This window comes from Mangifera indica, chromosome 10 (assembly GCF_011075055.1).
Source record: "Mangifera indica cultivar Alphonso chromosome 10, CATAS_Mindica_2.1, whole genome shotgun sequence".
Lineage (NCBI taxonomy): Eukaryota > Viridiplantae > Streptophyta > Magnoliopsida > Sapindales > Anacardiaceae > Mangifera > Mangifera indica.
Genome location: NC_058146.1, coordinates 7,329,792 through 7,343,850, shown reverse-complemented (window position 1 = coordinate 7,343,850; position 14,059 = coordinate 7,329,792).

Genomic DNA, 14,059 nt, shown 5'->3' with positions numbered 1-14,059 from the left:
ATTATTGTTATTTTATAAATATGTTAATTTTAAGTTAAAATATGGCTGAAATAAAGGGAAAATTAATATCAATATGTCTAATTTCAATTTTGATATTTGGTTTAAGAAAAAAACAGAAAATGGAAGATTTCAATTTTATCATATATAATTTTATACATAAATAAAATATGTCATCACATAATTAGGTAGTTTAAAATTAAAAATTAAACAACGCCTAATTATATGGTAAGATGTTATTATTTGTATACAAAGTTGTGCATATAATTTTATTATTAATGATAATAATTATAAATTTGAGGATTAATAATAATATATCTCAATAGTTATATATTATTTTATCCTTAATTTAAAATTTTTCAATTGTAATAAAAGTTAGAACTGATAATTTTTAACACAACTTATTGATTCGACATGGTACAATACAAAAAAAATGGATTAGAATTGAGTTTTTTTTCATTAAATTTATTTTAGGTCAATTCAATACAATTTGAAACTAAATTGGATAGTGTTAGGTTGATACGAAAGTGACCTGAACTACCCCAACTAACTTGAATAAATAGAGAAATGTTATTTTAACAAAATTTGTTACGGATAAATTATAGAAAGGCTGGAAAATAATATCAACAACAATTAAATTACTTACATATTATATATAGTTAAATCTTTATATAATTATAATTACTTATATTATTTTTACTTTTATTTAAATATTTTATTTCATTATTCGTGAGTGGGAATATAATTTGGTCAGTAAGATTATTTACGTGTTTTAAAGATCTTATAGTGTAACTTTTAGAATATTTGTAAATAAGACAAAATATTATATTCTATTTTGTTAATAGTAGATTGAGTTAATTTAGTGAAAAAAATTAAAATGTTAAAAACACTTAAGGTAGTAAAATAATAGATAATTTCCAATCAATTTAGAATATATTGAATCAATCTGAACATAGAGTGTTAGGTCGGGATGGCAACAGGGAGGGGATATCAATCCCCGTCCCCGTTACGAGGATAACAAAAAATCTCTGTTTCCTCCCCTCGAAGGAAAATCCATTCTCTATCCCCTCCCCGTCCTTACGGGAAAAATCTCCTCCTCGTCCTCGTAAATATAAATTTTAATTCCTTCCTATATTTTAATAAATAAAATAAATCATATTTTCCTAAAATATCACTTGTTACAAGAGCTATACAATATTTATTGTTATTTTAGTTCAAATACAAAGTTTTCACAAAATCTAATAATATGTAATAATCAATCTCTTCATTAGTAGCTCTTCATGTTGATACAAAGCAACATTTTAAAAACTAACCTGTAATAATCAATTTTAAAAGCAAAATTAATTTAAAAGTAACTTACATAGGAAATACTAACGAATTTGTAATTAAAAACATTAAACTATTTAAAATATAATAGAAAATCGAAATCCATTTACATGCCAAACATCAAGGTTGGATAGTGAAACTCAAATCTTTATCATCAATTATCGACTACAACACATATAAAAAAATAGGTAATAAATTCTTATAATATTTTAAAAACTAATATTTTAGAGATTAATGAAAAATATTTACTATTTTCTGAATCATTATCATCATAGATTTATATTTTAGAGATTAATGAAAAATATCTTGTGTCAAATCTCATTCTTCCTCCATTGGTAAACATTTATATTATGGCTCACGAAACTTTAACCAACAAAAAACTTCTTTGTAAATCAAAACAGTATTAAGCATAAGATAAGTTGAGTTCCAACGAGTCTTACAATCAAGAGACAACTTCTTTGTACTTTGAATGCCCAACTGATTGACTGTTTCATCAAATTTTTGCTCCCTTTTAGGTGATGCTCTCTAAAAGGAAACACTCTCGAATCTTTGCAATTTCATCACTAATTACAAATAAACCATCTTGAACAATTAAATTGAGAATGTGAGCACAACAACACATATGAAACAATGAACCATAAAACATAAGTGATGAACGTGGCAATTTATTCAAGATATCATCAATAATTGCATTATTAGTGGAACAATTGTCCACAGTCAATGTGGACAATTTTCTATCAATATTCCACTCATAAAAACAATCAACCAATACCTCAGAAATCACATCTTTTGTATGTGGGGCAGAAACATAAACAAACCTACAATTCAAATAGAAAATTGTTTACTGAATACATATATATGCTTGAATGTATATATTAACAAAATATATTAAAAGACATTAAACATAAAAAAAAAAAAACCTTATAAGTGTATTTTGTAACTCTCATTTGTTATCGATAAAGTGGGTTGTAATAGTTATGTACCCTTTGTTTTGGTTGCTTACAGTCCAAAAATCACAAGTGATTACAATTCTCCCTAAATTTGTGTTTAACAATTTCATTGTCTTGCCCTTTTCAACATCATAAATGTTCATTATGTCCTTCTTAATGGTGTTTCTAGAGACCATTTTGAACAAAGGTTGAATGGTGTTACAAAATCTCCTAAACCCACAATGATCTATTATGCTTAAAGGATATTCATGTAGTATAATCATATATGCAAGGTCTTTTCTACCTGCCTCTTGATCAAATTGATAAGTGGATAATGTCAACTTATTATTCTCTCTATGGGATCCCACAAGCAACTTCCGTGATACATCATGGTATTTTCACTTTGGACAAATTTTATGATGATCATGTAAATGTCTAGTGTCATTTTTCCCTACTAACCAATTGTTTGTGGCAATAGTTACACTCCCCCTTGTCTTTTCCATCAACCTTTACTTTCTTGAAATGTTGTCATACAATTGATTTACACCTTCCAGTAGGATCAGTAACAAGAGAGTTGTTAGATGCATTTTGAAGAGGGTTTGAACAAGGACCATCCAACTCCTGACTTGATTTATTACTTTCATAAACAGACAATTACATCTGATTACTTCCTACCGGAGTTGAAGTATGAGGACCACTTTCAGAAGATGTTAGTTTTTTAAAGGATTGAGAATTTTGCATGTTAACATTTTCAATATTTTTTCTTTTATTAACCAAAGAGTTTTCAACAGACATTTCTATCAAATAGCTGAAAATTTAGAATACAAGTTAATATAGAACATAAATATTAAAACTCATAATGCGAATCACAATCAATAAAATTTACTTATACTAAAACTAAGTTCAAAAAATTTAATGAAGCTTTTTTATCAAACTAGAATGTAATAGTTACAAACTTTAGAATACCCAAATGCAGATTTTGACCAATTATTCATTTAATTTTTCAAAAACAAGTAAACATCAGACTTGAAGAATAATATTTATGTTGTGTAGTTGCACAATAACCAGGCTAAACATAAAAAAATTCTCTAGTATCTCCCCTCCTCCAATTGGTTTAATTCACACAACTACACTGTCAACATTAAACCACTCTAGATTAGCCTAAAAGATAGGCAAAAAGGGTCTAATTACACAAGAATCAACCTACTTGATCCAAAGACTGCCACATAGCAACAACATCATCTCATGACACCAAAACAAGCGTTCATTAACTCTCACAAACAACTGAAAATTATCAATTATCTTCAAATAATATACGAAAATCAGTGAAGTCAAGCAATACAATACAAAGCCTCGAATTCGACTTCAATTAAACAGTCAAAATCGTGGAAAACCAAATAAACCAAACAGACCAAACAACAATTCTAAAGTGAATAAAGAAAAATAGCAAAACACTTCACATTCATTTCAGATTCTTCCAATTCTCTATAAAACAACACAAAATTCAAACAATTTCCACAAAAACGAAACAAAAAAGGAATAAAAGGAAAAAGAAAATTTAATAAGAATTGAAAATTCAAATCGTTTATGTTACTTTGATGTGAATTTTGAATTCGAATAAACATAAAAGAAATACAACTTAGGGTTCAAAAATTTTACCTTAATATTGAGAAATTTTAGTCTATGTTTTGTTTTAGCTTTGGCTGGGAGAGGGAGTGTGCGGCTGTGGAGAAAAATGGAAGCTTTGGCTGGGAGAGGGAGTGTGCGGCTGTGGAATGAAAAATGGAAGCTTTGGCTGGGAGAGGAGAGGGAGTGTGTGGTTGTGGAGTGAAAAATTGAAGGAAAAAGAGATTTAGATTTAGGGTTAAAAAATGGGTGGCAATTTTGTAATAAAAATTATTAAGGTTATAGTTTTTAGTAAATATATTAATATATTAGATTTAGAGGAGGGGGAGGGGGAGGGGAGGGGCGAGCCGAGGCGGGGAGGGGTGGGACATATGTATCCTCATCCCCGATTACGAGGATGTTTTCGTCTTCATCCCTACCTCTTTCTTCGTTTTAATTGGGGAATCCCCTCCCCGTTAAGGTTAGGGAGGGACGGGGCCTCTAAAATCGGACCCAAATTGTCATCCCTAGTATTAGGGTAAAATTGAAAAACTTCAACACAATTCTAATTCAAGTAAAATTAAAGTTAAAAGTTTTTGACTTGAAATCTAAACTAACATAACATAAACACTTTTCAATAATATGAACTCTCAAGTCTATGAACTCTCAGGTCTAATGTAAATATAAGTACATAGAAGTTTCAAGGATAAAAATACCTTTTTTAGATCAAATTGTTATTTAATATTAAAAATAATAAAATATTATACATTTTTCCCTTAGGTTTAAAAAATAATAATTTTCTCAAGATTAAATTTTGAAATGTTGTATTTTTCTCTATATGGTTTTTTTTCTTTTCTCCCTCTTTTTTTTCGAACGTCGTTATCGGCTGGTTCTCTCTCCCTCTCGTTTTTTTTCCCTTTTTCGGTGTTTTCTCCTCATCTTTGTCACCAGATAAAAACGTTTGGTGATGAATTGTCACTTCTTCTAGTGATGAAGATGTCGTCTTCGTCTTCTTCCAATAACAAAGATGTTGTCACTAGTTCTGTTAACTAGTCCAAGGAGAAAATGTAACATTTTAAAATTTAATCCAATAGAAAAATTGTTAGTTTTTTAAATTTAGGAGAGAAATCAATAATATTAACTAGTTCTGTTAGTTTTAACCTTCTATGAGTAAATGTTTGAGTTTTTGATACTTAACGAATATTAATTTGAGAATGCAATAAACTCTGGGTGAGAATAAGTCCTTTAACCTAATGATAATGTTTTATCATTTATGTTTGGGACGTTCATTTACCCATCTATCAACCAATCCTACAATAAGTTGTAACCATGAAAGGCTAAAACGGTATTTTAGAAGAGGGATATTAAAAAAAAAAAAAGGCCATTATTTGGGCTTACGTTTACATTTTTGCTACACATTTTATTGACTAAATATTTATACCACAAAGTATAACATAATACCTAAAATACTCTTGTCCACAATCTTAAAAACATAAATCTCAGTCAACCTTTGAACACTAAATAGCAATATCTTACAAAAATCTTGCATAAAACTTATCATAATCTAGATCAGTATCGATCCATAACCCTTATATCATGTATTTTTTTGTTTTAAAATTAAAAACCAAATAATATATAGTAGACAAACTTTGTGATTTATGAAAATGAAAATTTATTCTTCAATGTTGTTATTTGTCGGTTAAATTAGTTAGATACTGATAATACAACCTAAAAAATAAAACTTGATTATATGAAATGATTGTTTATAACATGTTTGAAATGAAAATCAAGTAAAAAATATATCTGAAGAAAATCAAAGGATAGGAGATATCTTAGGGTAAGCAAGATCTCTTACCAGTTCTTTTAAATCTCTAATCTAATTTAATAATCTAAAATTTATTAAATTATTTTTTATAATATACAATTAAATTAAATTAAAGGTATGAAAGAAGTTGTCTACCCTGAGATATCTCTTCCCTGATATGCCTACCCTAAGATATCTCTTATCCTTCGATTTTCTCCAAGCATGTTTTCTATCTGATTTTCATTCCAAACATATTTTAACCAATCATTCCACATAATTTAGTTTTATTTTTTAGGTTGTATTATCAGTATCTAATTAATTTAATAGACAAATAATAATATTGAAATAAATTCTCATTTCTATAAATTATAGTTTGTCTACTATATATTATTTAATTTTTAATTATGAAACAAAAAAATACATAATATTAGGTGTATAACTTTATGTATAATTTTTACGAGATATTTATTATTTGGTATTCAAAGGTTGATTAAAACTTTTACTTTTAAGGTTGAAGACAAAGGTATTTTAAATATTATTTAGATTTTATTGTATAAATATTTAGTTAATAAAATATGTGATAAAAATATATACACTAACTCAGATGATAATATATTTTTTAATATTCCTTTAGAAGAGTCAAATAAAAAAAATTCAAAATAACGAAAATAAGTTTTAAAAGAGTAAAATATTTTCATAGAATCTCTCAAATTGATGAAAGAGACAAGGTCAGAAGGGTAGAGTTTTTTGCACAAATTTTACCAATGCATGGCTGCCGTCATGCATTTCGCTATAGTGGTCATCTCTCCACGTTGTCAAGAACTTACGAACTATGCAATGCCACCCATTTCATTCCCTAATACATTTAACTTGAGTAATTTTGCATTGTTAAAAATAGGATATTAGCATAAAAATATATTATTCGAGGATATTATTATATATAAATTATTATTATTATATTTAATAAAAATTAATAAATATAAATAATTATTATATTTAGTTAGATGTAATAAAAAATAATATTTTTAGATATAATTATCTTTACATATGTTTTATGTTATTTGTTATATTAATTAAAAAAGATATTATTGTACTAAAAAATTAATAAAGATAAAATTATAATAAAATCAAAATTATTTTTGTAATCTTTTAATACCTATTGAGAAAATGATATCATCTTTTATATTTTCTGTCACATTATTATTGGTAATATAATATTAAAAAAAAATTATTACTTGACAAAATAAACATATAATATCAATAATAAAAAGTAAATTACAAAATTAATCTTAAAATACTCTAACCAAAAGGCCCTAAAAGTTTGGTTCTACTTGATCATTAGGTTTAGACCTGAATCGAGTTGGCTCGAGCTTAAAAGCCAATTCAGTTCAGTTCGAATTCATCTAGTTTGAATATGAACCATGTTCGAGTTAAGAGGTTCGACTTGTTTTAAAACCAAATCGAACTCAAGCTAAAGAGAATTTGGATCGGTTTGGCTTGTGAACTAGATAGATGGGTTGATTTGGTTCAAACTTAGTTTGTAGCTTTATTTAAATTATGTTAAATAATTATTAAATAATATTATTTTATCAATGAGCCACGAACTCAAACTATAAATTTGAATCATATATCCGAGCCATAAATTTAAATTATAAATTTTAGTCAAACTTGAACCCAGTTATTTTCATTCAAACCTCACTCAAACCACCTTTAATGTTAGTTTAATAAATTCGAACTAAGTTATTTTTTATTCGAATCAAATTCGAGCAAAAAGGTACTCAGCTTTGATTCGATTCGTATCCACCCCTACTCATGATGGCTGCAGAATTTTTTCCATCATATTAACATTTTATTCTAGCTTAAAACTTTTAGGCTGCAACGCTTCAAAACACCAAGAAAAAATCCCAGTGCAAGCTATCCAAAGCCTTACGGATGAAATCATGAAGCACTGTGCTGTTTGCAAGAGTAATTTATATGTCTATACTAGAAAAACAGTATCCACATCATGACTTATTGGAATTGAAGTAATCAAATTTGAGTAGGTCTTAGGATTTAACCAAGAATCCACCTAAAATTGAAGAACAAAACTGACCAGATCTTGAGCAACAATATCCCATAATGATGTTAAAAAACAAGGTCAAAAGACTTACCCAAGGTTTGGTGTAAATATCAATTTCTATATGTAGGATTTCAAAAGCTTAAATATTAGAAACTTTTTATTAAGGTTAAAAATAAAATCATTATTTAACCATTAATATTAAAAAAATATAAAAGTTTATATCATTTTCCTCTAATTTAAAAAACTAACAATTTCTTTAATGATTAAGTTTTGAAAAGATATCAATTTACCCCTAGGATTTGGAAAACTAATCTAGCGAACGACAGACAGTAGCCCTCCCAACGATATCTCTCCCTCTCTAGCACTTTATCTCCCTCTGATACTCTCTCTCGATGAATGAATCCAGAAGAAACATTTGTCTGGATGACATTTTCATCGTTAAGGTAAAACCTTAGTTATCCAAACAAAAGTTTCACTTGGACAACACTGTTGGTAGAGAGTGTCGTCGATAGAGAAAGCACTGTAGAAGGAGAAACATCGCTAGGAGAGGTCGTCGTTCATTGTTTGCTATATTAGTTTTCCGAACTCTAGGAGAAAAATAGTAACTTTTCAAAACTTAATCTTAAGGAAAAATTATTAATTTTTAAAATCAAGAGAGAAAAATGATATAAACTTTTAGGGTTTTAGGGTTTAGTTGTTAAATGACTATTTTATCCTTAATCTAAATAGAAAATTTTAACAAAAATTGATTGATAAGTAGGTATTTAAGTTTTTGAAACCCTGCAGTTGAAAGTTTGTAGTTGCACCAAATCTTGGGTGGTAACAAGTCTTTTGGCCAAAAAACAATCACGAAAGGTCATATAGACTGGAAGCACACTCTATGAGAGATCGTTCACAATGTAACAATGGCTTCACATCTTATTGGTGTAGGGTATTATGGTGTGCATCATAATGTTAATAGGGATATGTAAGGGTGTTCAAAATTTTTCAAAAGTCAAATCAAAAAATAAGATGCTTGTAAAATTAGTTTAATTATCAAGTTAAAATATTATGAAAATAAAAAATTCAGTTTGATTTTTGATTTTTTAGAATTTGAAAACTAGATACTTAGTAATTGGTTTGACTTTTAAATTAAATAAATAATAAAAAATTATATGAAAAATCTAAATATGTAATTGTATTTCAACTAACTGTTTAAGAGAAACATGCTTATTAAAATAAAAAGTTCGATTTTTTTAGATGTAGCAATTATTAAGAAATGACTTTCTCTTTTTCTTGCATGCTTCTCGCCTAGCCCATAGCTTGCAGAGTTGTAGGTTGGCAGGCTGCAACAAACTTGCAGCAATCAAGATGGGCAGTTGTGGCTCATCCTCTGCCATTGGCTTCTCAACGATAATCTTCCCCACATTTTTATGCCTGTGTTTTAGCTTATACTTACCCAAAAAAAAAAAAAAAAAAAAACATAGTCACCCGTTCTAAAAGCAAAGCCCAAGAAACAGTAAGATAATTCATTGCTTAAGAATCAATTAGGCTTCAATTGTCTCTATTAGTCATTGGAATGCATCAATCTCGCTCTCAATCAAAGCATAGGATTGTACTTTGATATCCACATGAAGTAAGAACAAACAAAAGTTCAAACAAACACAAGAGGTTTGCTAGGACGTTTGTGAACAAGCAAATTTTCTAAGTGTATGGGTGTGACGATATGTGTTAGGGTAAAAGTTTTTGAAATTATGAAATCATGTTTCTTTAAATGGAAACCATGCACAATCATTCATTATGATACATGGTTCACCATGATGCATGGTTGTGTACTCGATGTATATTTTATCCTTACAACCTATGATTAATCCAAATTTGGGGCGGATAAGAATCATGAATAAACATTAATTTGGGATAATGCATGCCTGTGCATGTGCTAGACATATCCATTTTGACTTTATCCTCCAGTAAATGGATAAAATCAAACATCCACAATTTCTCTCACATCCAAACACCTCATGATTATTGCACTTTGGTCTACTTAATATAATAATTCATATTTAAAGTCCAAACATTTTTTGAGACTCAAAATCGATTATCTTGATACTAGACCTGATTCATATTGAATAATCCAATACATTTATAGTTTGATTAACTTATATTGTGTGTGACTTATTGGCTCTTCATTGGATTAGTAGTATGCATATTCGTATCGAATCTACAATCTGTCAGTTATCCATACATAGACCAAGATTGACCTCTAACAAGGTATTATGACAACCTAACTAACAAAGTGCCAACAATTGACTTTTAACTTGTCAATAATACCATTACTTTTACAATTTGATCCCTTCTCATACGACATCTTTTCAAGCCTAAGGTATAGATTTAGTGTCTATCTCAACAGACCTTTAATATGCATGGACTAACGTCTATATAAATGATCAAATAGTTTCAGACTGGGCAACAACGTAATCCTACTATGATCACATATTAAAGTAAACATTGATGTTTGTTAGTAAACCTATCAGAGATATCAACTCTCGTGTTTAAAAGTGGCAAATCCTTTATTGATCCATCACAGTCTTCATACATTGACGTTAAACCATATAGATCCTTGTACAAGACAATTTATTACCTCAAGTCAAAAGATTACATGTGCTACTACTTTTAAAAAATAATGTATTTCATAGACATTAAAATAATCATCCATATAGAATCCTCTCGGTGGGTTAGTTTAGTGGACACATCTATATAATACGCACTATATATTACACTAAACTATTAACAAACAACTTTGATATGTGACATCTGTCACCACTTTCTAGTGGGATGGTTTAACACTATGATAACCCTCACTATATAACATGTGTCTTTGGTCAGGATAATATCAAAACATTTTTAAAACAACCACTTCATGTGAATATAAGGTTCTTATGATCAGTTGATATGCATTAATTTCTATATCATGATTTTATCATTCTATAGACATTTGTCTACTTTGTATATAAGACTTATGATAAAGAAAAGTCATTTTATTTATTCAAAATTATGATTACAATTATTATACATCACTAACAATTGGTTCTAGGTCACTATCCTAACAATTGGAGACATGAGTGGTTCTACCCTTGAGCCATCAAGACTAGGAGCACAACTCCACATGAGATTGTTTAGAACATGACACTGGCTTCACATCTTATTAGAGATATTAGTTGTTCTACCCTTGAGGATCCATTGTCCAACCACAATAAGAAACTAGGTTACTTAATCTCAGTATTAGACAAATCCCACTTTACCACACCATATGTGAAAAACCTCCCAAAATTAGTATTATAACTCCCAAACAATGCAAATATTTTTTTGTTGAAGAAGAATGCGAAAGATTGGTGGTAAAGATGATAAATTTTTGCCATAAAAAGATCATTGATGGTTGTTAGTGTCAGTGGTGAAAATGATGAGAGAAGAAGAAGAAAGAAAAAAGGAAAAAAAAAAATTTAAAAAGAAAAACAATATAATTATAGAAGAACAAATTGGTTGTTTGAATATCATTTAAGTGCAAATTTTTGTAGTGGTAATCTCATAGTGTTAATAAAATTAAGAACATATTAATAATTGATATTTGTATTAATTGGTGAAAGGATTTTTATCATAATGTTAACAAAGAACAAAACAATAAATTTCACTACCACCAAAAAGAATCCACTAAAAGAAATTGATAACAAGTGAAAAAGTGAAAATTTCAAATTAAAAGTGGAAAACTACCATTTCATTGAAGTTTGGGTGGTAAATACTTATGTGACATTTTTTTATGGTAAAATTTGAAAGGTTACATAGCTAAAATAATATACCAAATTTCTTACTCTACTAATATTTTACTAGCATCTATAAATCAAGAGGAAAAACAACTATTTTTCACCCGAATCATATTAAAAAAATAAGTGCTCACCATTAAAGTTGAAAGATGACAAATGCCCGCCTTCTGACATGTTTTATTAATAAATTTAATCACATTTTAGGAAAAAAAAGAAAAATATGAAAATTTATTTCCAATATTAAAATGAAAAAATTGATCTTTCACAATTTATTTAAGAAATTTATCACAATACCTCCATTGACCATATCACTATCAGCCACTGTTATTATTAATATCACTATCACCACTTGCATTGTACACAAATACCAACAAAAAAGTGAAGAATTTTATTTAAGAACATTTTGTAAAAGTTCAATTCATAAAAATTATGTCGCATATTGGCCATAAGTTGCATGTTCAAGGGAATATGAAGCAAATTTAACCAACAAGATTAATTAAGACCTGTCATTCATTAGACATATCAAACTTTTTTTAAAACGCTCAACGCATACTCCACATAGATAAAATTATCTTAATACTCTTTTTACAATTATAGATAGTAGAAATAATTAGATAGAATATGAGAATTTGTTGTTTTTCAATTATAAGAGTAACAATTTATTGTTTTGACATGATTAAAATAACAAACAATCATTCTCTTATAAATTAAATTAATAAGAGTTTTTAATAGTATATAAAAATATATATTTATTAACTGATCGTGTAAATAAAATAAAAGTTTTTTTCTTTTAACTTATGATTGATAGAAGTGGATTCAAATCAAATTAAATTGAAACTTAGATCAACCTGAGTTTAGCTCGACATAAAAATACTGAGTTTGTGTGACACCCCCTTTAGAAGTACTATCTTTCGGAGGAAAATGTTATCAAATTGACTATTTAAGCATTTTGACTTTTCAAAAATTTGAAAAACTCATAAGTAAACTGTATAAAGACTTTGAATAAACATCATTAATCTATACCTGTAAATCAACACAATACCCTTATTAAAATTAAAATCAAAGCGCACAAAAGATGTTGTAATTTAAAATACAACGAAAGAACAAAATGGTGTAGTCAAATATATGAATGTACTCATAATTTTAAAAAATGACTAAAATGACGTAAATGCCCTCGCAACTCTACGCTTTCTAACCACCGCTTGTCCTACAACCATTACGATCACTTGTACCTAAGATGTTATTGGTCTTGAACCTTACTATATTTGTCACCCCAAGTCAGCACTAAACTCCTCTATGGATGATGACGAGTCTTAGACATCATCTCTATGCTCATAATATACTTTAAGAAATGCTTAGACTATATATTGTAACTTTCGGATGAAGCTGTATCCCACTCGATCATTGAGGAACTAGTCCCCAGATTCCTATCTGACATGACTATACTGAACTTAGTGAAAGCATCTAAATCTGAAAGTTGTAACTAAAACTATATATTAGGTTGATTGGTCTGGATCAAACATAGGGATTTGACACCTTAGTTGTGTAAGCTATCTATTTGTTCTACAACACTAAAACTATCCCTTAACTAAGCTCTATTACAACAAGTACCCTACTGCGGGTAGTATAGTGAATTTGTACTTATACTGCCATCTTGTAACAATTCTATAATGTCTAACATACATGCATCTCACTTCCCCTTAAAAAAATATCTTGTGTCATATTGGGGCTTAATTCTTAGGCACGTAGGGTATTACCGTGTACTGAAATCTTTTAATTAACTTTCGAGATGACCCTTAGGCTTTTAGCTCAATTCCCTTTCTCTTCTCTTTATTTTGTTTTACACACACAGGTGTGTACTTTTTGACAAATAGGGGTTTGTTCCTGTATTTCCTCATACATGACCAACCTTCTCATGACCTCTTCTCATGTATTATTTTTCCAACACACATAGGTGTATGCTCTTACTAACACATACATGTACCTTTTCAGATATTTATTCCATTTTACTTTTTAAACTTGTGTCAACCGTGCCATTTTGTATGAGTATTTTGGTCATTTCGCCCTCACACACAGTTATGCTAATACTACACATGAGCAATTCAATCCATATGTCTTGGTTGACCATTCATTGGTCAATAACGTCCAACAATTGTCAGCCCCATTGAAAAACGTAAATTGAATTATGGGTTTTATGCACATGACCATGTGTCTTATACCATATGACAATGTTTCCCATACCACATGATCGCGTGTCTAGTTCAGAATGCAGAAAACATGAAGAATTGAACCATAATTCGATCCTTACTTCATTTTTACGTGTTTACCAACTGTCTAAGCAATCTTGGCTAAAATAATGATCAATACATTATTCTAATCCAGTTCTACTTTATGTCTAAATGCAGGTAAATATATGTTCATTCATCCATCACAAAATATATGACCATAATTCAATAGATCTTAAAACTTATTCAACAAAATATAATACTCTCATTGTTCAACCCATCTCAAAACGATTATCATTATCGAGCAAGTTTGAAAA